The sequence below is a fragment of the Acanthochromis polyacanthus genome, chromosome 5 (assembly GCF_021347895.1).
Source record: "Acanthochromis polyacanthus isolate Apoly-LR-REF ecotype Palm Island chromosome 5, KAUST_Apoly_ChrSc, whole genome shotgun sequence".
Classification (NCBI taxonomy): domain Eukaryota; kingdom Metazoa; phylum Chordata; class Actinopteri; family Pomacentridae; genus Acanthochromis; species Acanthochromis polyacanthus.
Window position 1 is genome coordinate 43,190,279 of NC_067117.1, and position 26,377 is coordinate 43,216,655.

The window sequence follows — 26,377 nt, forward strand, 5'->3', positions numbered from 1 at the left end:
TGAACGATTTACAGATCCACTCTAAAACCTTTTAGGCTGCCCAGGTAACATCACCCATGTGTGATGTTTAGGGAGTTAAAACTGGAATGGATATGACTATCATGGGAGCACTCATAGCAGTGGACACATTAAAAGTGATAGTTCAAATCTCACTGAAGAACAGATAACTCATGCTGATTGCATCTTCCCAAACAATTCTCATCCAGACTCATTAGCCTTTCTGCTTAGTTTTTTTTATTCTTATTACAAGGTCTTATTACTTCTGCCAAGGAGGTTATGCGATCGGGTCCGTTTATTTATCTGTCTGTCTGTGTGCGTGTCTGTGGACAGGATTTCTCGGAAACTACTTGTCGGATCTTAGTGAAATTTGCACCAGAGGTGGATCTTGGCCCAGGGAAGACTCCATTCAAATTTTGTGTTGATCAGGATAAGGATCTGGATTCTGGATCCGGATGTAGATTTTCCAACTTTACCATCCACATCTTCCCTTGGTGGAGGTCAGAAATCTCGGATTGCTCTTGTTCATATTACAGCCAGTTTTTCTACCACAGTCTCCATTTAGTTTGTATGTGTTTCCCCATGAGATCAGGTTAGGACAGACTCTGCTGACTGACCGTTCCCTGTGGTACGATCATTTTAATAATATCCTGAAGTGTGACATGCACCGGTACTTCCAGTCTAGTACTGAGTGCATGTCAGACTCTTACAGAGAAATATCTCCATGCAGCTGTTTTAAAAGCCCTATAGTGGGAGCTTGAGATCAGTGTGAAACCCAAACCAGAGCTGAAACTCACAGACTGATGAGCTGTCAGCGATGATCTGATTGAACAGGACGGGCAGTATTCAGCCCTGTGTTTGTCTAGTCCACTTACTGACATGTATCGCTGCAGTTTGACACTTGTTTTCACACAGACCGTGTTGGTTTAGATGACTTTGTGTCAATGCCTACATTTATTATTTACAGCTCGTGTTTTGTATTAACACGAGTTGGCTTCATTTTGTTAGATTTTGCTTGAGAATCAGATGCAGGTTCATGTGAGACAGAGAAATCAGGAAGGAGTTGAAAAACTTTTCACTGCACTGAACAAGAATGTGTAAAGAATTGAGGTGGCAGAACTGCTGATTGTTCAATTTTTTTTCAATTCAATTTTATTTATATAGCGTCAATTACAGTCAAATCGTCTCAAGACGCTTTACAGAACCCATATGTCTGACCCCCAGAGCAGCCCAAAGGAGACAGTGGCAGGAAAACACCCTTTTAACAGGGAAGAAACCTCGAGCAGAACCCGGCTCTATATAGGGGGGACCCATCTGCCTGCTGGCCGGGCGGGTTGAGAGGTGGACCTTGAATTAATCTCCCAAAGGTTGACAGAGTCTAATCTTGTAGATGTTCATATCTAATGCTGCAGCGATTTAACACCAGCTCTGACTTACGTTCACAGCTGTGGACACGGATCCTCTGTCTGCCCACCCACACAGTGACAGCAAGCAGACCTGAGGAGACACAAAGAGGACAAATAAAGACTGTTACCATCAAATCTGTTCCAGCAAACAACTGCTAATACACAGTTTATCCGTTTGAACACAGGGTTTCATGTCCCTTATTAAACTATTCTAAACAAGCAGTAGACTGTAAGGCTGGATCCTCTAAAACCACGCTGACGAATCACTGAGTGTAGCTGAAGCCTCACACACAGTTAGCAGTAACTCATTAGTCTGATGGCCTGAGCAGAGGAAGGAGAAGAAGATACAGCAGAGCAGACAGCACACACACACACACACACACACACACACACACACACACACACACACACACACACACACACACACACACACACACACACACACACACACACACACACACACACGCACGCCTTAGGACTGTCTGCTCTAGTAGTGTTTCTCCAACTGTGTGTTTGTGCTTTCAAAGAGCTCGTCTGTGTGCCAGCTGCTGCCCTTAGGATCACAGGATGCTCTTTCTTTTAGTCCTTCTTGACACACACACACACACACACACACACACACACACACACACACACACACACACACACACACACACACACACACACACACACACACACACACACATAGAGCACACACTACCATGCAGTCTGCCTGTGGAAAAGCCTCTATGGGACAACAAAAACACACAATAAAAAACACATTTTATCATGCTGATAAAATGCTTCAGTCAAACACAAACCACAGTGAAGTCGACACCTTCCACACACACTCAGTTGATGAGCCACAAAATCATACTGATGGATCTCAGGTCAGATTTAGATAAGAGCAAATGATCATCTCCTGACAACATGTCCACTGGATATTAAATGTACTTCTAGGTTTATAACACACATATGAGGGGCTGTTTGGAAAATGTTCCAATCAATTTCCTTAAATAAGAACTTCCTGTGTCCTCTGATGCAGCTTATGTCTATACATTTATTAGGCTGAGTGTGCTTCTAGTGGGTTTTTAGCACCAGTATTTTCCAGAATGTTTTCAATGAGGTGTGATAGAAAGCACTGCACTCTTCCTCCTTCTCAGAAAACCACTCCAGTAGCTCACCTGGATGACCATGTCTAAGGGCTGTTCAGTGTAGACAACATGAAATGAGTGATAAATCCAGTGTAGACATAGTTAATGTGGTAAATGACTATTCTATCTGTAAACGGCTGATGTTTAATGGAATATCTCCATAGGGGTACAGAGGAACATTTCCAGCAACCATCACTCCTGTGTTCTAATGCTACATTGTGTTAGCTAATGGTGTTGAAAGGCTCATTGATGGTTAGAAAACCTTTGTGCAGTTATGTTAGCACATGGATAAAAGTGGGAGTTTTCATGGAAAACATGGAATTGTCTGGTTGATCCCAAACCTTTGAACAGCAGTGTGTATATGTACATATATACGTAACAGCTTCAGCATACCCCCACGACAGTCCCGCACATATCAATCATCTGGGGGAACGATGTGTAACTGGGTTAAGTGCATTGCCAGCGGGCATAGCAGCGGTATGTTCCACTTGAGGAGAATGTGCACGTGAGCTTTCAGCGCTGTGTAATACTACAACTGTATACACAGTAAAGTCCCTTCTGTTCATCTTATTTAACAGTATCTCAGATCCATTTATTTCTGACTGACATGTATTTGTGTTTGGTGATGACTCTGCACACACAGACGGTCCCTGAGATCATCACAACCTCCCCACCAGAGCCTGATTTTAGCAATGTTTTAAAAGAAGACAGAACGAAGCAGTCTGAATAGGAAGAAAATGTGTACGTGCACAGATCTTTCTACAACAAGGACGAAGGATGACTGGTGAAGCAGCAGTGATGTTTCAGCACAGACTGAGCAGAATGAATGAACCCTGCCTCAGTTATAAGACACACTAACAGAGAGGACTGGACTACCACGAACACTACTGGATGACGTAGAACCCTGTGACTTCCTTGAAAGTAAACTGACCTGACTGCTATAGCAGCACTACATCAAAATATGACACATATCTGAAAAACGGTGTTTGGCTCCCTGGTTGACTGCTGGATGAGCTGGAGGAAGGACTGGGTTAGGGGTGCTGTGACTTCTATTTCCAGAAGCAACATTTACCTGCTATTCTAAAGATTTCAAATATTTTAGCCTCACATTATTCTAACTAGGTTTCAGCATTAGCAGCATATCTGTACACAACACTGCTCTACAACCAGAAATAAGCATTTGGTTGTTAAACCAAGCAGCTCATTCCCATTAGTCACAGTTTATTTAAACCACCTGATGTGAGGACTTTTCCTTTTGTCACTGTGAGCTTTTTTACATGAGCTCACCTGATCTGGGTGAAAAGACCTGTGATAGGCCAGAACCGGCTGTCATAAGCTACAATTTCTAGCGCTTGAAAATCGAGCCAACAGAAGTCAGAGACGTGTAGTTTCTTCTCAGAGATGCTGAAAGGATACAGCCAAAAACACTCCCAGCTTCAAGACTAAACCTAAACAGGTTTTCTTGTAACTAATCAAATCTTTGCCATGGGGTCATCGCATCAGGAAGGTTATTTATTTAAATACTGGATCCTTAATTTAAAATGAAAGAGAAGGATACACAGGTAAACAAGGTGTGTTTCCTCACATGCTAGAAGTAGTGAGAAAGTGCACTGAATGTGTGAAGTGAATAAAGAAACAACAGATGCTGCTGATGCTCTCCATCAAACACACCACAGTGCTTTCAGCAGCCTAATGGGATGGTAAGGAGCGTGTGTGTGTGTGTGTGTGTGTGTGTACTTTGATGTCCAGTCTATCACATACTATTCCCTACTGATCTATAACAGGTCTAGCACTCACCAATCCACTAATGACTCTCCCTCTGCTGCCCACCTCCATACATGAACACCTCCCACCCCAACCTGCTCCTCACCCTCCAGCTACACACACACACACACACACACACACACACACACACACACACACACACAAAAGCAGAGAGGTCATGGTAATAAATGGCTCTTCCAAACGTGAGAAGGTCATGGGTCAGACACTAAAGAGGTTGTGGAGGAAATATCTCTGTGACAATGACATCATTTCCTGTAGATGATCTCCAAAGGGGCTGCTGGACGATCACATGACGGCCTGCATGGCTTCTGATGGAACTGTGAATAGATCTTCTGCAACTCTGCAGAGAAAAATAGATCTACAGTCCATTAAGATATGACAAGATGCAAGGTTTTAGTTAGATTTTAGTGACTTTTCGGGCAAAAAATCTATTTCTGTTTAATGGACTCAAAATATATCAATCTAGCGTCAAATTTTCTCAGGAATCTGAAAATTGAGTCATTTATGCAAAATCTTTTATGATTTCCACAATACCAGATGCACCACTCACACCCTCGTTGCATTTTGTTATTCCTCCCTGAAAGGCACATTTAACAATTGATCCAATACTGTCTGAAATGTTTTTCCCTTCGTTGGCCTCAGAGTACTCATATGAAACTATACTCATATGAAAGCCTTTCCTTAGTTGTTCTGGCTGGATATATTGACTTTATCATTGAATAAGTACGTGAATACGTGCAAAATTGGCAGACATTTTCTAAAACAAATATGAAAACTTGGCCGTAAAAAAACCTTGATCTCAATTTATTAAAGTTATTAGGTTAAAACAATGTAAACTGCTTGTAGCCCATATAAATGGGTATCAGTGATTCAATTTTGGTTGCTCCACATTGACAATTGAGTGAATGCAAGTTTTTTTTTTACGACAGCATGTATTTTTTTCACAAACTGAAAATTGATGGGGGTAGGGTGAGTAAAAGTTATGATTTTACTTAACTAATGTTGGAATACACTTATGTGTTGGGTACTGCTCTATTCCCAACTAAATTACAAAGAGACTGATGTATAGCACATGCAGATTTACAATTAAGTTAACTCTATAGGGTGAATCAAAAGCCAAATTCTTTAACCTTGCCAGCAAGTTGATTTCTCGCGATATTTGTGAGTTCACAAATCTCTCAAGAAACCATCTTGCACTGCTCCCGCTTTCACTGTTCGTACAGAGCACGGGCCAATCACGCAGCAGTATTCGTGTGTGGGGCGGGATATCCAGGTGTGAAGACGACACCAAGCGCCAGTAGATCAAAACAAACAAACAACGGAGGACAACGATCGTGTAGATGCTGCTATTAAGTCAGTTTTAGCTGAATCTCGTATCGCTTCTTTGAAGGAAGAACAACGAGAGGCGCTTTGCGCATTTCTGGATGGTAAAGATGTTTGTGCTTTTTTACCTACGGGTTTTGGTCAGAGTTTAATCTACCAATTGGCTCCGCTCGTTGTGAAGATCCCGCGATTGGCTAAAAACAAACCTGTCAGAGGCGGGACATACTGTTGCACTGTCCAATCCGTGCCTCTTTCCTCCAAACGGATTTACATGGAGCGGTCCCAGATTGATATTGTGGAGTACTATCAAGTACTACACAATTATTAATCTGGCTATTGCCAGGTTACAAATTCTTACCTAGAGTCTCAAAATTTCCAAACAAAATTGTCACCGGACATCTTGGGAAGAACTCGCTGGTATGACATCATTTCTAATTGCAACCACTGAAACTGATACTCATTCAAAAGAACACAACATTGAGCTCTTATTCTAAGGTTAATAGTAAGGAAGTAACCAATAATTTGCAAGCAGCAACAGGATTAATGTGTGTATTCCAATGATTTTGTCACCAAAATATGGTCATTTTCACCTACTTTTGAGCAAACATCAAGCAAAAGGTCACTAAAGGGCGAGTGATACACAGTTTTTGGTGCTATATTCTAAAACTACACTATTTTTTCTATAAAAAACACAAGACATTGCATGTAAGGTACCCATTTATTCCACAGAATTTTTTTGACACTGATATCACAAAAACGAAACTCAAACTTTCAACCTTGTCATATGCTTTAGGACCAGAGCGTGTAATACAGCACTGATGCAGATTACTGAGCCTGATTCTCCTACTGGCACAACCTTTCAGCTAGCTTACACTGGCTAATCCATCACTGTATTATTACTGAAATAGCACGATGATTGTAGAATATACCAGTGACTCTAATGCAGCAGCAGCCCACTGGACAAAACATACAGTAGCAGTAGTCACACTAGTAGGTTTGTAGTAGAGTCTACCTCTATGAATGTCTGTGATCTATTTATTCAGGAGGATCACAGGTTGACAACCATCAAACACCATCTGCTGAGGAAGAGTCTGACATGTGATTAAACTACTGCCCCACAGTGAAGAGAAGAGCAATATTAAATTCTGTATTTTTCACAATGTGCTGTCATGGTAACATTATTGAAGACATAATATGGCAAAGGATCTATATCAACCAGTGAATGTTATTAGATGAGTTCAAACATGTTCCCCAGATGGAGCTGTGGAGACCAGGACTGGACCTACCGCTGGATGCATGTGTGAACCTGCCCTCCTACCATCCATCCTGCTCAGTGAACTCTCAGCTCCTCACTGGAAGCAGAGCAGGGACAAAACAAAGCTAACCCTGTCCTCTGCAACGAGCACAACCTCTGGGGAAGGTAAGATGGAGGAAATGAGGCTGGAGGATGGAGGGGGTGGATGTGTGGTTGCCAGGCGATACGAGTGTGTATCTGGATGTCATGCTTGGTAGGAGATGTGGCTCCATATTTGCAGAATGACCTAGTTTGAGCGGAAAGAGAGGAAGAATGCACTGGAAAAGAGGGAGTAGAAGAGGAGACCGACTGGGAAACAGAGGGAACATGGCAGGTTCACTGGTTTTATTTTATGGAAAGACAAAAAAGAAAGAACAGGAGGGGAAGACAGGGACAGACAGAAGACAACAGAAGCTCTGAAAAGACGAGGAGAGATGAAGAGAGAGCAGAGGATGCAAAGTTGATTAACTGATTATATACTGTGTGTGTGCGTGTGCGTGTGCATGTGTGTGTGCGTGTGCGCGTGTGCGTGTGCGTGTGTGTGTGGGAAGCACCCTGCAGCTCCATCCTACATAAATCAATCCCAGAGTTTCCAGAGCGATGTGAGCTCAAGCACTTCCGTTGTCCACACATCCTCCTTTATGAGGCTTCTAAATAAAATATGATGCCACCTGCAGCGGTGGGAACACAAACACACTCATGAAGCATGGTTTACTGATCTGGGCTAAAGCTTGTTTTATGCTTGATGCATCCATGAAATTAGAATTACGTCATTCTATCAGCCTCGCCCCCTCACACGGCCCTTCATCGTACACCTCCGCATTTTTCTAACGACAAAGACAGAAACACATGGGAAACTAGCAGAAGAACAGGAGCTCCTAGCAGCAGAAGTTCAGAAATACAGACTTTTGTACGGTCCATCACACAGAGATCACCATGGTTACCGGGTTATGAACTATTCATGGTGTGAAATTAAAACGAACTGCTGGAATGCAGCTCTTTGGTAAAATGCCGTGTTGTAAGTGGTGTAAACGATGGCAAACTTCTTCTACTCTAGAATAGACCAGGTAGACTTGTGTTTACGCTACACTGGCCCCTGCAGGTTGGGAGCAGACGCTGCATGGAGCATAATAGCCAAACGCATTCTGTTGTGCGTCTCACGTTCATGCAGAAAAAATAACCCATGCTTTAGGAGGCCAATATGAAACTGATATTTTGTTGCTAAAATCAGAAAATTGTCCATCCATCCATCATCTATACACCACTTCATCCTCACTAGGGTCATGGGGGGTGCTGGAGTCTATCCAGCTGACTGAGGGTGAAGACAGGGGACACCTGGACAGGTAACAGTCTGTCACAGGGCTACACACAGAGACAAACAATCACACTCACATTCACACCTACAGACAGTTTAGAATCACCAGTTAACCTCAGCATGTTTGTGGAAGCTGGAGAACCTGGAGAAAAGCCACATATGTACAGGAGAACATGGAGACTGCATGTAGGAAGATCCCAGGAAGGCCGGGACACGAACCGGGGATCTTCTAGTTGCAAGGCGACAGTGCTAACCGCTCAAAGGGGAAAAAGTATTCCAAATATTCAGTGTTTCTGATAACTTTATTTCTGTTGGGGTGGAAAACCTGAAACTGCTCGGTACAGAACACTTATGAGTGTGTGACTTTGGAAACACAAACAGAAATCTAAGCTCTTATCCAGCTTTCTGACTGAACTAGATCACATATTATACGACACAGAGACACCTTCCTTCACCAGAGACAGGGCTGAAAATGGAGGGTTAGGGTGTCTGTAAAGTACTTGATTTTTGCTCCTCCACTGCCCTAAATCTACGTACTGGAGAGCAGAGCTACTACCGCTGTTGACTGCTGATTAATAAGCACTCCAATAGTGTGAGACATTCTTCAGGAAAAGAGTCAACACTATCATGTCTGGGGTGATAAATATCAAATAAGTCAAGCTGCACCACATCCATCATTCAGAAGGCAGTTATTAATAAAGAACTAATAACAGGCAGGAAGTGGAACAGAGACTGTATCAGTGTTTCTGATGCTGACCGGGTGCCTTTATCCACAACAACACAGCATGTTTATGAGCAAATACACACCAACAAGCAGAGCACACAGCAAGAACACTTGATGTCAAGCCATCCACATCCTCTGCATGTCTTCCAGAAGTGAGCTCATATTCTGTCGGGACAGAACACAGTGGAGGCGGAGCACCCCAATCAGTTGGTTACCCCTGTCAGCTACCACCCATCACCTCCACACAGACAGGACGGAGGCAGGCAGGAGGAGAAGAGAACAGAGGGAGGAAGCTTAAAGATGGAGACAGCAAGAGACCAGTGAGCAGCACTATGAGGAAGAAGTATAGAAGCTAGACATAGAAACCTGACTGAAAACCACTTCATCAACGATTAGAACCACACAAACGACATACACCAAGTGTCTTTAGACTCCAGATGTATTTCTGAATCAGAAAATAGCTGTGATGATGTGAGTCAGAATAAGTAGGAAAAAAGAAAAAAAAGAAAAGGAAAAAGAAAAGGAAAACAGGAGTTGAAAGCCACAGTTGCGGTGGCAGCATTCCAGATGACAAAGTATCTGAGGAGGTCATCCTGTTGTCTCACACTTCTACACACTGCTATGAAATGTTGGGATCAGTTTATTTCAAGCAGTTTTCATATCAGCAGTTCATATATTTTAGTATCTTAATATTCTCCCACTGGCTCCTGTAGTGTTCCCCTTTGAAACTCCTGCTCCCCGTATCCAATCAAATAAAACACAAATAGTTTTTTGAATGCTGAAGGTTGAGGCATGAACCAGAAGTCATGATCCTCAGCTACCTCTGTCTCCCATAAGCTTGTACCAGTGAACCTCCTCCTGCGTTTGTATGGAAAGTAATTCAAGCCAACATGACTGTGGTAGGTGCTGCAGCAGACACTAAACCCAGAGGGAAGCAGGATCACACCACCTACACCTAAAGCCACTGTGTGTGTGTGTTGAATGGCTCTCTATTTATGTTAGACACCGTGAAAGCAGTGAAAACCAAGAGTCACCTGGCCGTGTTTGCCCCAGACGTTCTGATGGTTTTATTGTTTGCCATGTTGCTACAAGGTTTAACAAAGAGCCCTCCGCCTCCAGTCTCCATCTGAAATATTGAGGACCTCCTGCTGACAGCCAAATCACACTAAAGACATCCCCTCTCACCTCTGACACCATATCACGTATTCATGACATACAAAGAGGCCATTTAGTGATCCCTCCAGGCACACTGCTCCCAGTGAACAACCACACCCACCCACTGGGAGCTGGCAGCCTTCCAATTATGTTCTACCCTACAAATGCAGTTTAATATCACATAAGAAGCTGAGGAACAAAAGAATGCTAAACGCACTGAATTAAATGATGTAATTATTTGATTTTATAAAATCAGTCATCTTTCTGTGACATGTTGATGCACCATTTTATCAATATGAAATAATGTCCATCACGCAGTAAAGAATTTAAATCCACATAACGAGGCCATTAGACAGCAGCAGGAGTAAATCGGTGAGCATGCATTGTGGCAGATGAGAGCTGCAGCCAGCTGGAGGTTAAAAAAGTGTTGGGTCAGTTCTGAGGGCTCAGAGGTTCATGTCAGGACCAGCTGTGCTCCACTGGAAACGACTCCTTCAGAGTGAATCCTCCCTTCATGGCTATCTGCACATATGTGTATGTAGGGGTAAACGTCCTTACAAAACACAGAAACAACATCACCTTTGCTCAACTGCATTTCTAAATGCTGACTATGACAGTGATAGTGCTTGACAACTCATGTTTAAGGTCCTGCTGAGTCTGTGCTGGTCTGTGCTAAACAGAACAGGTCAGCAAGAATAAAATGCCACCATAAATTACATCCCTTTGTAGGGTTACATTAAAACTGAAATCTGAGAGGAAACAACTACATTCTGCAAACAAGAAAAACACTCAGAGGACAGTCTTCCTCCAAGGCTGCTCATCCCCATGCAGCATTTATTTATTAGTTATTGATGATCAGAAATCACAGCACCATTTAGTAGAGATGTACCCACAAACAAAATGACCTGAGTCCAGGCGTGTGTTCTGCATGTATACGTTATGTACAGATACCGAATCATGTGACCTAAATATGCAGCAGTGATGGGACTCAGAAACCCCCCCACAGTTTAATCAGCTGTTCCTTGGATCATTTCTGATGGATAAGTCCTGATAAGTCCTCAGAGGTGGATTTGTAGTAGGATCACAATCAGCTGATGTAGTGTTCACTGGTTGTCATGGTTACACTGACGCCGTGCCGCTATCTCACAGTGATACAGAAATCTTTAACAAATCCATGGATCCAGACTATAAGCTGCCAGAATCTGATCACTTGGTCCTTGTGCCTTTTTTGACCTTCCCTGAAGATTTCATCCAAATCCGTTGGTCTGTCTTTGAGTAATGTTGTTAGCAGCCAGACAGACAGACAGACAGACACAGAAATGTATGCTGATCATCACATAACTCTGAAGGGTTCCTTGGCGGAGTAAAAATATTAAATGTGTGATGCACCAGAATATTTATAATGGATGATTTTTTTTCACATTGCTTGCTGGTTTTGAACAGGACACCCACTCGATTCTGGCATGTTCTCGCATGTGCACAATAAAATCTGCTTCCACTGCTCCCAGTTTTACTCTCTGCCTTTGGTAAGTCACTGTTTTCTACACTGGGACTGAGTGTTAGCAGAAGGTGTAAATCTGGTCCTACAGACTCATCGAGCATGGACATAAAGCTCTGTAGAAGCTAGCACTGGCTTCATGTCTTCCTGTTCAGCCTGTCATTGTTTATGCTGGTGCAGTGGAGTGCAGTCGCCTCACAGCTGCAGGGTTCTGGGTTTAAACCACTGGGCGGGTGGAGTATGTCTGTGTGGACGCTCTGGTTTCCTCTCGGAGTGCAGTGATGGTCAGTAAATGAGTCTGTCTCTTCATGTTGGCCTTATGAAGGACTGGAAACCTGTCCAGAATGTTCCTCGTCTCTCAAGCAAAGCCTGCTGGGATGAGCTCCATCTCAGGATAAAGCAGGTACAGCCAGTGGAACTAGTGTACCATCAGCTGTTCTCTGCTCCCACTGACAGGTCAGAAACAGAAAAGATTTAGTGTTTTCTCCATAAATGATTTAAGATAGTAATTTAAAAAAAACATCGGTTGTCAGAATTGTTATTGATGCTTTCATTTTTATTTACTAATCAATGAAAGAACATTCAGATTTCACAAGACAAAAACAAACGGAAGAACACATAGAAGGCTGTAGCTCAGTAGAGCAGTGGATGAGAAGATGCTGCTTCTGACAGCAAAATGTGACGCAGAAACACAGAAATATGTGCCATCTTTCAAAGTTTGAGGTTTGTATCCAATATAGAAGCAGTTTAAGGTTGTTAAATGAGCTGTCGATGTGTTCGTGTTTCTAAACCAAAGGGTACAGCATGACCACCTCATTATCAACCTAAACCTACTTCCCTCTTCCCCTCCTTGTTTTAAATGACCTCACCATCTCTCCCCCTTTCTGCTAGCAATCTTTTGTTCTTTGCTAAATGCGAAGCTTACAGCTCTCTGTTTAACTCACTTCTCTCTTTTGTTTTGTAGAATTTCTGTCCTCTGTCTCTCCTTCCCCTCTTTCACTCCTTTATCCCCTCTAATTTTATTTCTTCATTCCACTATTCTTTTTCTCATCCATGCTGTGCTGAGGTTGATTCACGGGCACATCTGGATCTCACTCCTCCTCGAACACTCACCCTTCTCTACCAGCCCTCCTCCTTTTTAACTTCCTCTTTTCTCCTCTCCTCCTTGTCCAATGAAAAAACCCTCTGGTCGCCAAGGCTCCATAGCAACAGCCCCACAAGGGGAGGGAGGGGCGGAGGAGGTGGGGAGAATAAAGGGAAAGGAGGGTAAGAGGGGATGAAGACGAGGAGAAGGTGAACGGGGAGACCGAGCCCAGCGGGAGACAGAGGCTGGAGGTGTGTTTGCCATTATCAAAGCCTTACATCTGTGTGTGTGTGTGTGTGTGTGTGTGTGTGTGTGTGTGTGTGTGTGTGTGTGTGTGTGTGTGTGTGTGTGTGTGTGTGTGTGTGTGTGTGTGTGTGTGTGTGTGTGTGTGTTTTAATGCAGCAAAAAGCTGAATTCACAGAACAAAAACGGCTGTACTGTAAATCTAATCCCCTGCACATCATTTCAGAGCTGCTGGATAGTGTGTGTCTGTAGATGTCAGTAATACCCACATGGTCACGCTGTATTTCATCACATCTTTATTCTGATTCTGTTTCCACTTCATTTCCTAATTAATAATTTAAAAAAGCCTAACAACAAAGTCAAACATGGCTGGAACCCAGACTTCCTAGTAAGCTCCCAAGTGAATTATTTGAGAAAATGAGTAAATAAAGATGAATATGTAATGTTTGGTAGACACTCAGAGACATGTGGCTTAAAGACTGAATGCCCTTTAATCTTTAGAAAAATTAGCACAAGCAATGATTAACCTCAGTCTTTCATTTAGATTAAACAAGTTCAAAGTGAAAATATATATTCCATTTCATTAATTCAGAATGAATATTAAGACGTGACCACTCTCGGTGTCACTCCTCAGTCAGCTTATCTGTCTCTGTCTCAAGGGAACCAGCATCTCTGAAAACTGCAAACAACACCATGGTATGGGAGTCAAAGGCCTCACACTCTTCCATACATCACACCATCACCTGAACTACACCCAATATTTGATTGGTTGTGTAGATAGTGGCTTCATCACCATAAAATGCAGAAGAGAGAGCATATTTTGAATTCAACCACATGACTGTGATTTAACAGCTTCTGCCTGTTTATCAAAGTACACAGGAGGTATTTCTAGTGTTAAGAGAACGACATGCAGCACATTCACACAAATTCAAAAGAATGTATCAGGATTAAAGAACCTGAAGCCCATCAGCTCCCAGAGCAGCCTGCTGGGACTCTGGATGTGGGGAACACAGGATACTGGCTGAAGCAACCACCAAACCCCAGTACAGCCTCCACCAGGGGAGGTCTGCAGGTACGGCGGGGGTTACCAGAGTCCTCTCAGGCTTATTCTGGTTAGAATGGTCCATCTACGATTATTGTTGGGTTTTAGAGGTTGAAAAGAGAAGAAATATCTGATATTATTTCTGCTGAAGGCTGGAAGATCAGAGACTTTCTGTTAAAGATCAGATGCTGTTGGCAGAACAGTGGAAAGGTTTACGAACCCTTCCTATACTATACTGTATTTTCTGTAGAATAATTAGATCACATGAAGAATTTCTAAACTTGTAGTTGAAGCTCCACAGCTCGTCTTTGTTTCAGCCACATGTCCTCGTCTGACTTTCTCCTGACACAGCAACAGCTCAGCGTATGTGCATGTTTGTCTGCATGTGTTTAAGCATTTGTGAAATGAAGTGCATGTGTGCATGTGCACGTGTAAACGCCGTGAGGACAGCACCACCTTCCTCCTCCTCAGTGTGTTCTGGTGGAGGAATGCTAAAGCACATTAAACAATCAAACACACTGAGAACATGGTGTATGTGGCGGTACGTAAAGCAGTCAATGCAGACCAGCAAGGACATGGGCAAAAAATTACAAAATTTCCATCATATGTGCCCTTTTGGATACAAGGATGCTGAAAGCATGAAGTGGCCTCGAGAAACGCCATGACCAACCCTGTCTAGAACCATAGTATGGTCAGCATTGATAATGCAGTGCTGCATGTCTGTTCATGTAACAAACAAGAAGTAAACTACTGCTGACGCCTACATCATCATGTCTTGGTAACTCACTAAACTGAAATGAGGAGCTCAAACAGCCCCAGCAGCAGCATTAGTCACTAATTAAAGGAACCATTTTACGAGTGAGTGAAGCTACGGCCAATGGCAAGCTGAGCCTGGGGTCTGAACCAATCAAGAGAATCACTGAGTGGAAAAACAGAAGAACAGGGCAAGAACAAGTCACCCCCAAATAGCATGGTTACATCACCATGGTGACAACAGCATGTTTAGGACACATGTTAAGAAGAGCTACGTACATGTAGTGGTAGAGCTGGTGAACGTGTTTCATCATAAACTGCATAAATGTTCACGTTATCCTACAGTGATGGGTGGTTTCCCTCTACATGTTCTTGAGAGCCCTTCAAAGTGTCTTTTTAGTCAAAACGGTTCTACCTGCTTTTGCTGCTTAGCTTCAGACCTTCTATGTTCCTCTAGCTCTGTTTTCAAAACGGCCTCTCTGAGTGTCAGAGTCATTGTATTGCTTCTTTTGTTTTGTTCCCTTTTTGTTCTTTGTATGTTCTATTATTGGCTTTTTTTAAAAAGATTTTAAAGTGGGATGTTGTTTGTAGTGCTCAATGTGTTCACAGCAGCAACACATAAGCTGAAAGAAGGCAAACGTTTACCCACTAAAAACAAAGGATTACCCACTGAAACAAAGGTTTACCCACTGAAACAAAGGTTTACCCACTAAAAACAAAGGTTTACCCACTGAAAACAAAGGTTTACCCACTGAAACAAAGGTTTAACCACTGAAACAAAGGTTTACCCACTGAAACAAAGGTTTACCCACTAAAAACAAAGGTTTACCCACTGAAACAAAGGTTTACCCACTAAAAACAAAGGTTTAACCACTGAAACAAAGGTTTACCCACTGAAACAAAGGTTTAACCACTGAAACAAAGGTTTACCCACTAAAAACAAAGGTTTACCCACTGAAACAAAGGTTTACCCACTGAAACAAAGGTTTACCCACTAAAAACAAAGGTTTACCCACTGAAAACAAAGGTTTAACCACTGAAACAAAGGTTTACCCACTAAAAACAAAGGTTTAACCACTGAAACAAAGGTTTACCCACTGAAACAAAGGTTTAACCACTGAAACAAAGGTTTACCCACTAAAAACAAAGGTTTACCCACTGAAACAAAGGTTTACCCACTAAAAACAAAGGTTTAACCACTGAAACAAAGGTTTACCCACTGAAACAAAGGTTTAACCACTGAAACAGAGGTTTACCCACTAAAAACAAAGGTTTACCCACTGAAAACAAAGGTTTACCCACTAAAAACAAAGGTTTACCCACTGAAAACAAAGGTTTACCCACTAAAAACAAATGTTTAACCACTGAAACAGAGGTTTACCCACTAAAAACAAAGGTTTACCCACTAAAAACAAAGGTTTAACCACTGAAACAAAGGTTTACCCACTAAAAACAAAGGTTTACCCACTAAAAACAAAGGTTTACCCACTAAAAACAAAGGTTTACCCACTGAAAACAAAGGTTTAACCACTGAAACAGAGGTTTACCCACTAAAAACAAAGGTTTACCCACTAAAAACAAAGGTTTACCCACTGAAACAAAGGTTTACCCACTGAAAACAAAGGTTTAAGCACTGACACAAAGGTTTAACCACTGAAAACAAAGGTTTACCCACTGAAACAAAGGTTTACCCACTGAAACAAAGGTTTACCCACTGAAAACAAAGGTTTAAGCACTGACACAAAGGTTTACCCACTGAAAACAAAGGTTTAAGCACTGACACAAAGGTTTAACCACTGAAACAAAGGTTTACCCACTGAAACAAAGGTTTAACCACTGAAAACAAAGGTTTAACCACTGAAACAAAGGTTTAACCACTGACACAAAGGTTTAACCACTGAAAACAAAGGTTTAACCACTGAAACAAAGGTTTACCCACTGAAAACAAAGGTTTACCCACTGAAACAAAGGTTTACCCACTGAAAACAAAGGTTTAACCACTGAAACAAAGGTTTACCCACTAAAAACAAAGGTTTAACCACTGAAAACAAAGGTTTAAGCACTGACACAAAGGTTTAACCACTGAAACAAAGGTTTACCCACTGAAAACAAAGGTTTAACCACTGAAACAAAGGTTTACCCACTGAAAACAAAGGTTTAACCACTGAAACAAAGGTTTAACCACTGAAAACAAAGGTTTACCCACTGAAAACAAAGGTTTAAGCACTGACACAAAGGTTTAACCACTGAAACAAAGGTTTACCCACTGAAAACAAAGGTTTAACCACTGAAACAAAGGTTTACCCACTGAAAACAAAGGTTTAACCACTGAAACAAAGGTTTAACCACTGAAAACAAAGGTTTACCCACTGAAAACAAAGGTTTACCCACTGAAACAAAGGTTTAACCACTGAAAACAAAGGTTTAACCACTGAAACAAAGGTTTAACCACTGACACAAAGGTTTAACCACTGAAAACAAAGGTTTAACCACTGAAACAAAGGTTTACCCACTGAAAACAAAGGTTTAACCACTGAAACAAAGGTTTACCCACTGAAAACAAAGGTTTAACCACTGAAACAAAGGTTTACCCACTGAAAACAAAGGTTTAACCACTGAAACAAAGGTTTAACCACTGAAAACAAAGGTTTACCCACTGAAAACAAAGGTTTAAGCACTGAAACAAAGGTTTAACCACTGAAACAAAGGTTTACCCACTGAAAACAAAGGTTTAACCACTGAAAACAAAGGTTTAACCACTGAAACAAAGGTTTACCCACTGAAAACAAAGGTTTAACCACTGACACAAAGGTTTAACCACTGAAAACAAAGGTTTACCAATGAAACAAAGGTTTACCCACTGAAAACAAAGGTTTAACCACTGAAACAAAGGTTTAACCACTGAAACAAAGGTTTACCCACTGAAACTGTCACGAATCACAGAAGAACCCAAGCAGCAGGCACAGACAGGAGGATGAAATGAACAATGATTTAATAAAAATAAGAATATGCAAACAGAAAAACTCTTAATAACTGAGGCAGAAGAGAAACAACAAGGAGGAGAAAATAAACTAAACTAAACAAAGGGCGGACCCGAAGGCCGAGGTAAAACTAAACATAAAACTAACTAGATCAAAGGGGAAGTGGCTTACTGGTTGTCCAGGTTATGGAGGATGGAAAAGGGCACAGCTGACAGAGCCGGTGGGGAATGTGCCGATGGCTGGGAAACTAGCAAGATTATCCGGGGGGGGGGCGACGGGGTCCGAGGAACAAGACGTGACGAAGGTAATCCAGGGGGGAAAACGGAGTCCAGAGCGTGATGTACAACAGACGATGAAACGGTGAGTAGCGGGGAGAGCTGTGTAGCGGGGTGGATGAATGAATGATGCAGCGTCGGGCTGTGCAAAGAGTCAGGCTTAAATGCCGCACTGATTGTTCATTAATGTCTGCTGTGATCTCCGCACAGCCACTCGTCATCAGATTGATGAGCCGGCTCACTGCAGCCAGAGGGGCGTGACAGTACCCCCCCCACACACACACACACACACAAGGTGCGCCTTCTGGTGCACACTGGACCGGTTGGGGTGTCAGTGGGTGACTTAGGGACTGGCAGGGATCCAACAGGAGGGACCGCTCTGGGGGGCAGCCCGAGGGACGGGCGGGATGGGACCGGGTGGGTGGGAGGGAAAACATCAGGGGATGGTCCAGGGACTGGACAGGCTGAAGGGACCGCTCCAGAGGACGGTCCGGGTGCTGGACAGGCTGGGGCTGGACAGATAACGGGTAGTCAGACCAACGGAAGTTCTCCGGCAGCCAAACTGGGAACCGGCCGCTGCATCGGTTGAGGCCCACTGGAGGCCGAGCTGGGAACCGGCAGCAGGCCCAACGGAAACCCTCTGGAGGCCGGGCTGGGAACCGGCAGCTGGCCCGATGGGGATCTTCTGGAGGCCGGACTGGGAACCGGCAACTGGCCCGATGGGAACTCTCCGGAGGCCGGGCTGGAAACCGGCAATGGGCCCGACGGGAACCCTCAGAAGGCCGAGCTGGGAATCGGCAGTTGGATCGACGGGGACCTTCCGGGGGCCGGACTGGGAACCGGCAGCTGGATTGATGGGGCCCCTCTGGGGGCTGGACTGGGAACCGGCAGCTGGTCCGACGAGGACCCTCCAGGGCCCGGACTGGAAACCGGCAATGATGGGACCCCTTCGGGGGTTGGGCCTGCGGCCGGACTGGAAACTGGTGACGTGGGACCCCTCCGGGGGTCGGGCCGGTGGCCGGACTGGAAACCGGCGATGGTGAGACCACTCCGGGGGTCGGGAAGGAGCTATGCTCCCACACGGCTGCCGAGGAGGTGCTACGCCCCTTCAAGGGCTCAGAGGAGGTGGGACACCTCACCAAGGCCGCGGGGAAGGCGGGACACCTCACCAAGGCCGCGGAGGAGGCGGGACGCCTCACCAAGGACGTGGATTAGGCGCGATGCCTTACCAAGGCCACGGAGGAGGCAAGATGCCTCACCAAAACCGCAGGGGAGGCGGGACGCCTCCGGAGGACTGCAGAGGAGACGGAAGGCTTCATTAAAGCTTCAGAGGAGGCAGGAAGCCGTCTTAAGACTGCAGACGGAGCCTTTAGCTCCTTAGACGCAGCATGGAGAGCTGCTTGTTCTATGGACGCTGCAGGGGAAGCCTGTCGCTCCTCCAGAGCTGCAACGGGAGCCTTTAGCTCCTTCAGAGCCGTGGCAGGAGCCTGTTGCTCCTTCAGAGCCGCGGCGGGAGCCTGTTGCTCCTTCAGAGCAGCGGAGGGAGCCTGTTGCTCCTTCAGAGCAGTGGAGGGAGCCTGTTGCTCCTTCAGAGCAGCGGAGGGAGCCTGTTGCTCCTTCAAGGCTGCCGGGGAAGCATTAGTCTTCTCAAGGCTGCGGGGGGAAATTTTTAGCTTCCCTCAAGGTCGCAGGGGGAGCTTTTAGCCCCTCCAAAACAGCAACGAGAGCCTTAAGCTTTTCGAAGCTGCAGAGAGGGCTTCTAGCTCTTCTAACCCTGCAGGGGAGGCTGGGAGCCTCAACGCTGCAGGGCCCTCATGGACCAAAGACTGGGCGATGGCCCCACGGGAACCGAAGACGGGGCAATGGGCCCCACGGGAACCGAAGACGGGGCAACGGGAGCCCGATGGACCGAAGACAAGACGATGGTCCCCATATGGACAGGAGTCGGGGCGATGGCCCCCACAGAAACAGGAGAGGGAGGCGGCACGGGGCCTCTCCTCAGCGGGGAATGAGACGGTGTCAATCTGCTCGGAGACAGTGGCATCAGGTCCCTCTGACGCTGCGGGCGAGGTGGCACAGGGCCCCTCCAGCACCGCAGGTGAGGTGGCACAGAGCTCCTCAGGGACAGGAGTATGGGGGCTACGTCGTCTCAGAGAGCCGCGCCTACGGTGACCAGTTCTTCTGGTGGCAGGCTCTGCGGCTAGCGGGGACCCAGGAACGGGTGGGCTGTCGGAGGAATGTCGCGGGGGACTGGACAGGTTGGTCAGGGGGGCATTCAGAAATCTCTGAAGGTCGCGAGGAATGTGTGGAACTAACCACGGCTTCTTCGCAGCCCTTCTGCGCCCCTCCAACACAGCTTCGTCTCTGCTTGTCTGCCCGGCAGCATTCCTCCACAGGTCCTCCTGGGAATAAAGACCCCTAAAATAACAAAATGCCTCACGGGCTTCAAAAAAAATCTCCATGGGGCTTATAGGAACGGGAACACCTGCTGGGTTCTTGGGTGGCTGCATCATTCTGTCACGAATCACAGAGAAGAACCCAAGCAGCAGGCACAGACAGGAGGATGAAATGAATAATGATTTAATAAAAATAAGAATATGCAAAGAGAAAAACTCTTAATAACTGAGGCAGAAGAGAAACATCAAGGAGGAGAAAATAAACTAAACTAAACAAAGGTCGGACCCGAAGGCCGAGGTAAAACTAAACATAAAACTAATTAGATCGAAGGGGAAGTGGCTTACTGGTTGTCCAGGTTATGGAGGACGGAAAAGGGCACAGCTGACAGAGCCGGTGGGGAATGTGGCGATGGCTGGGAAACTAGCAAGATTATCCGGGGGGGGCGACGGGGTCCGAGGAACAAGACGTGACGAAGGTAATCCAGGGGGGAAAACGGAGTCCAGAGCGTGATGTACAACAGACGATGAAACGGTGAGTAGCGGGGAGAGCTGTGTAGCGGGGTGGATGAATGAATGATGCAGCGTCGGGCTGTGCAAAGAGTCAGGCTTAAATGCCGCACTGATTGTTCATTAATGTCTGCTGTGATCTCCGCACAGCCACTCGTCATCAGATTGATGAGCCGGCTCACTGCAGCCAGAGGGGCGTGAAAGAAACAAAGGTTTACCCACTAAAAACAAAGGTTTACCCACTGAAACAAAAGTTTATCCACTGAAAACAGCCCTGACCCAACTGGACTCACACCCAGCAGTTACCACTTCTTACTCCACAGCATTTCTGTTTTAGTGCAACGTTTTAAAAGTGCGTATCTGTTAAGCAGACCGAACTATCTACAACTTACACTCTCTCTATTACTGCTGATACAGTAATAATAATAACATCTGTAAGTAAACATCTTTAGTCACTAATTTCACTGATCCAGACATGGCTGCATACATGTGGAATACAGTGACGGCATATAATAAGCGTTTTAGTGTGGTAAAATAATCTGGAATTGTTGTTCTAAGTTAAATTACAGTTCGGGTGTAGCTCCAGTGCTGTTCATACATGTTTAGCCTTCTATTGGTTGTGTGGGCAGCACGCCTGAATAACATTAGACTGAGTGGTTGTGTTGAAACAGTTTGGAAATGATAAGTGGATTTACTGCAGAGAGTCAGTCTGCTGTATCACTGCAGAACAGAATCACTGAATGAACAAACTACAATCTTCTTCTCTTATCTATGGTAGACAACAACAACGTGGTAAAATAAAGATGGTGATATAGAGCTCAAATACAGACCAGCAATATGTAAACCTAAAAATTAAAATGAAAAATGAGACGGAAGTTTTGAATGAAAACTGAACTCAAATGTCTTTAAGTTCTCCAGGCTAAACAATGACTAAACTTTGATGAAAAGGTACACATTTTCTTCAAAAGCATATATATAAATCTAGACTGGGACCAGAATTCACACTAATCCCCTCCCTTTCCTCTCACAAATCTCATCCTACTACACTGAATAGATTTCTCTACACACTAGTCAGTAGAAAGCAGGTTTTCTCAGAGGCCATTCAGACAACAGCCAGTGCAACACCTCTCTCCTTACAGATCCACTTCCAGATCTTGACAAACAAAGAAAGCAAAGTTTGAGAGGGAATAAAAAAATTACTGAATCATTTCTGGTTATTACAAAAGTCCGACTACTTCCACTAGTTGCAGCATCACTCCCACTGCACTGGTAATCTTCTATTTAATCCATGTTAGATGGTTTCTGCTTAACGTAACACACAGCTTTCAGACCAAACACTTCAGGACAGAAACTTGGTTTCGGCTACATGTTTTTTCAGTTTGAATGTTGGGAAAGGGATTATCTGGGACTCTGACCACACACACTCATAAACATGAGGGAAGCACACAGTTTGAGTCAGCAGATTAACTGGACATGGCAGAGGGGAGTCATCTACAGATAAATCTTCATGGTTATGTAATTATACTTTAAACAGCAGTAATAAGGAAGAAGAGCAGACTTCAGTGATAAACTCGCTCTTATTTAGTCTAAGTCTCCATCAGTTCTGAAACTTGAGCTTCGTTTTTCTTTACAAAATACACACTGTCCCTAAATAGTTGTGATCATTTTGCCCACATGAAAACAATCAAATCAATTCCCTCCCGTTCATCTGCAGCCCCTCCACAGCTAGGCCTTGAGCATCGTTCTTTTGTGAGCAGATCACAGAGTGACAATTCAGTTCTGATCTTTTCTCCGTGGCCATAGAGGAAGGGGGGTGGAGCGCCAGAGAGACAACGGGGGATGGGATGTTAGTATGAGACCCCTCCACCAAATATTTGCACTGAAAGGCCCGTCGCTGTCCATTAGTGTTTCCCTCTCGTTCTGTTTTCTGGGTGCATTAACCTCTTCTCCACAATGCTCCTGAACAAAGGAAGGACTGTATCTGTGTGTGTGTGTGTGTGTGTTTGTATTCAGCTCTCTGCCACTCCTACACACTGTCCACGGTCCAAACAAACACTTATCACAACACAACACACACCTGCAAGAGAAGAAAACACTTGAAACAATAACTGTCCCACACATACGCAAAACACACATCTGTAAATGAGCTGTCTGTGATCTGTCAGCGGTAAAATCCTCCCACATGACAACCACACAACATGTTCAGTCACTTAGGCCTCTCACACACACACACACACACACACACACACACACACACACACACACACACACACACACACACACACACACACACACACACACACACACACACACACACACAGTTCCATCCAGTGGTTCTGCTCAGCACCAGATGTGAAGAAGAGCTAAAGACAGCTGCAGAACATCTCTTCTTACCAAGTCATTTCCAATAAATACAACAAAACCTCCTCATTGATTTGACTTTTTGAACTCAGAGAAGGTCAGAGGTCACAGCAACGTTCCAAATGGTTCACTGTTTGGAAGAAACAAGGCCGAACTCCTGCTAACAGGAAGTAGATGCTCCTACAGTGACACAGTTTACTCCATAGGATCTCTATACATCATAAATAAATGAATGGTGTAAATTTTTTATGGCTTTTTCTAAATATAGGCACAGATTTGGCACTAAATTGATCTGGAAGAGGCGATGCAGCAGCTTGTTGATCATGTGGAGATCCTAACAGCAGCAAAATTAACATGTACTAGTTGGAAATGTCATCATTCATTTGATGGTCAGCTGATTGAGACATCATGTCTGAACAGGTTAACTGAGAGGTGCTACTAGTACACTGGACAGGAAGTTCATACAATTCTGCTAGTGCACAGAAAATATCATGTAATGTGTAACGCAAAGAATCAAGAAGGTAATCAAGAAAGCTGAAGCTCGATGCTGGGAAACAAAGATTTCACTTTCTGTTTTTCAGTATTAAATTAGTTCTGATGATCGATTGGGCCCAAACCCCCCAGTGGCAGGCCACTCAACAACCCATACAGCATTTAGATGACATGACTCACCAAGTCTAATAACTCCTAAACCTCTTTAACATCTACTAAAAATTTGATACATTTGTACTTATTGAGAAATTTTCTAAATAGCAGGTACATTTTTTCCATGTGAAATCTGGAAATTGCAGCTCAGGAAATGATTTTGTCACCAAACTATCTCACCAAGTCAACTGCACTGCAACAGCAACTAAATATGGAATGTAAAGGGGAAACGTTGTCAGTCAAGGTGTTGGGTATGTCTTAAGTACATGGACACTGAAAGTATTAGAAACATGCTCACTGATAACATATTATCATGGGCCAACATTTCAGATTAGTTGTACAATATCCACATGCAGGCAGCATGACTCAACGTTTCTGGTCATGTTCAGATGCTGGCAACACGTGGTTAAGATTAGAGAAATATGGTGATCTGCTTTAACATGGACAAGACAACTTGTGCAGGACTGCAAGTGAATCCCAGATGGTAGTGCATTTTCTACATCTGCCATTCATCCAACCACCTCCTGCAAACTGATGCAGTGCATATCAATGGGAAAATAATGGTGGTCAACAAATACACGTGACTTAGAAAACTCTGGTCTTTACTTGTTATATTCTGTATTGGAACGCTGTTGCTTGAAAGGGTAATTGATGGGTCAACGTGAGCTATCTGACTAGCGAACAGTCCAACTTTGTGTTTCGACACGAGCAATTGTTGAAGCACATTTCCAGAGGTAGCTAACAAAGCATCCAGTACTATCTAAATCAATCATCAATACCAAATACTATTCAATACTTATGAGTCAACTATCATGCCAACAAATCAGATATACCAAACTATTATCAACCACTGGATTCATCAATGATGGCCAGCTGTGGCCATTTTGTGTGATAACTAGCATGAATGAGGCCCTGAGAATGAGTTACTGAAATACAACTTCATTTTAAATGTAGAAACTGACAAGCTAAACAAAAATGAGAGACAAAACTACAGACAGCCTCAGGAAGAGTAACTGTGGCCAATGGTGAAACATAATCAATATATTTCCAATCAACTGTAGCAGACTGTCCCTAGCAGGACAGACAGCTGTAACTACAAGGCATTTCTCATGGATGATTGTTGAAGAAACCAATCTAAAACATAGACAGCAACACGTCATATTTTTCTACCATTCACAGTAAAAAAAGTCTAGTAAAACACATGTAATGAGGAAAACTGATTCCAGAAAGAGGTAAAGCCTTCACATGCACACAGGGAGCACTGGATTTTAGAGTGGCTTCTGATTTCAGTTACAGTAGTGCAGAGATGAAAGCAGTGATGGACGTGTCGGCAAAACCATGGACAAAGGTTTGGAGGGATTCAGACAGAAAGAGAAACTCCACTGCTGTTTTGACATGAAAACAGAGCCCTCAACAAAGAGGTGAAGCTTCAAGAGCATTATTACAAATGTGTGAACTTCTTAGTCTCACGCTAAGCATGTTTATTGTGACTCTGACTTTTGTTTGAAAAGATCGCTATACTCTATTTACATATAGAAAATGAAAGTGGTAAACTGAGGGTAAATTCTCCATCATCCAACACACTCAGTAAACGTACAGATATCAGTACCTGTCAGTGAAGCTCTTGCGTCCAGGTGCACGGCGCTGCTGGATGTTGAACCTCCATCTCCATCAATCCTTCAGCATCCAGAAAAAAAGAGAAAACAGCACACACAAAGACTGAGCCCCCGTCAGTCCAATCCACCACAGAGACAGAAGACAACGGATATCCCTGCTAGAAAACCGGAAGAAAACACCACAGTGCCTATCTCTTTAATTCAGCCTGTTTTCCTCCTCTTCACTCTCTTCTACCTCTTTCTCTCTGTCTCCCTCTCTGCCTCACTGTCCCTCCGTCCGTCACTCTCTCTCACTGATTCTCCATCTGTCACCGCCTCCTCCGCTTCAGCCCGCCCACCTCATACATTATTAATGAGGTTAGACACACACACACACACACACACACACACACACACACACACACACACACACACACACACACACACACACACACACACACACACCCAGCCTGAGGAGATAAGGTTTGCACAGTCAGTAACTTCTTTTCTTTCTTTGCCTTTTATAGATCTGCTTTTATGTGAGGTTTACTTTTAGCTTCACTCATTTTTTGTGTTTTATTCTGAATTCTGTCCTGTTTATTTTATATCTTCTCTCATGTTTTATTTTCATTTCAGCTGCCTGGTTTTTAGATGTGATGTTGTGTCATTTTTTAAAAATGTTCTAGTTTTTTCATTTTAATTTACCACAGGCTTTTATGGTTGCTGTCATCAAACCTTTGCTTAAAAAGCCCACTTTAGATCCAGATGTGTTAGCTAACTATAGACCGATATCCAACCTACCATTTCTCTCTAAAATTCTGGAAAGAACAGTTGCAAATCAATTAAGTGAACACTTACAAAGGAA

General features: G+C 43.9%; 1 protein-coding gene across 1 annotated transcript in view; it reads right to left on the bottom strand.

Annotated features, from left to right (window-relative positions):
* Nucleotides 1-25,802, bottom strand: part of nfasca (neurofascin homolog (chicken) a) — a 114,143-nt gene extending 88,341 nt beyond the window's left edge. Inside the window, 2 exon segments of the mRNA XM_022210803.2 lie at nucleotides 1,435-1,494; nucleotides 25,527-25,802. The gene's annotated coding sequence lies outside the window, so the exon portion shown is untranslated.
* Nucleotides 25,803-26,377: the final 575 nt, after the last annotated feature.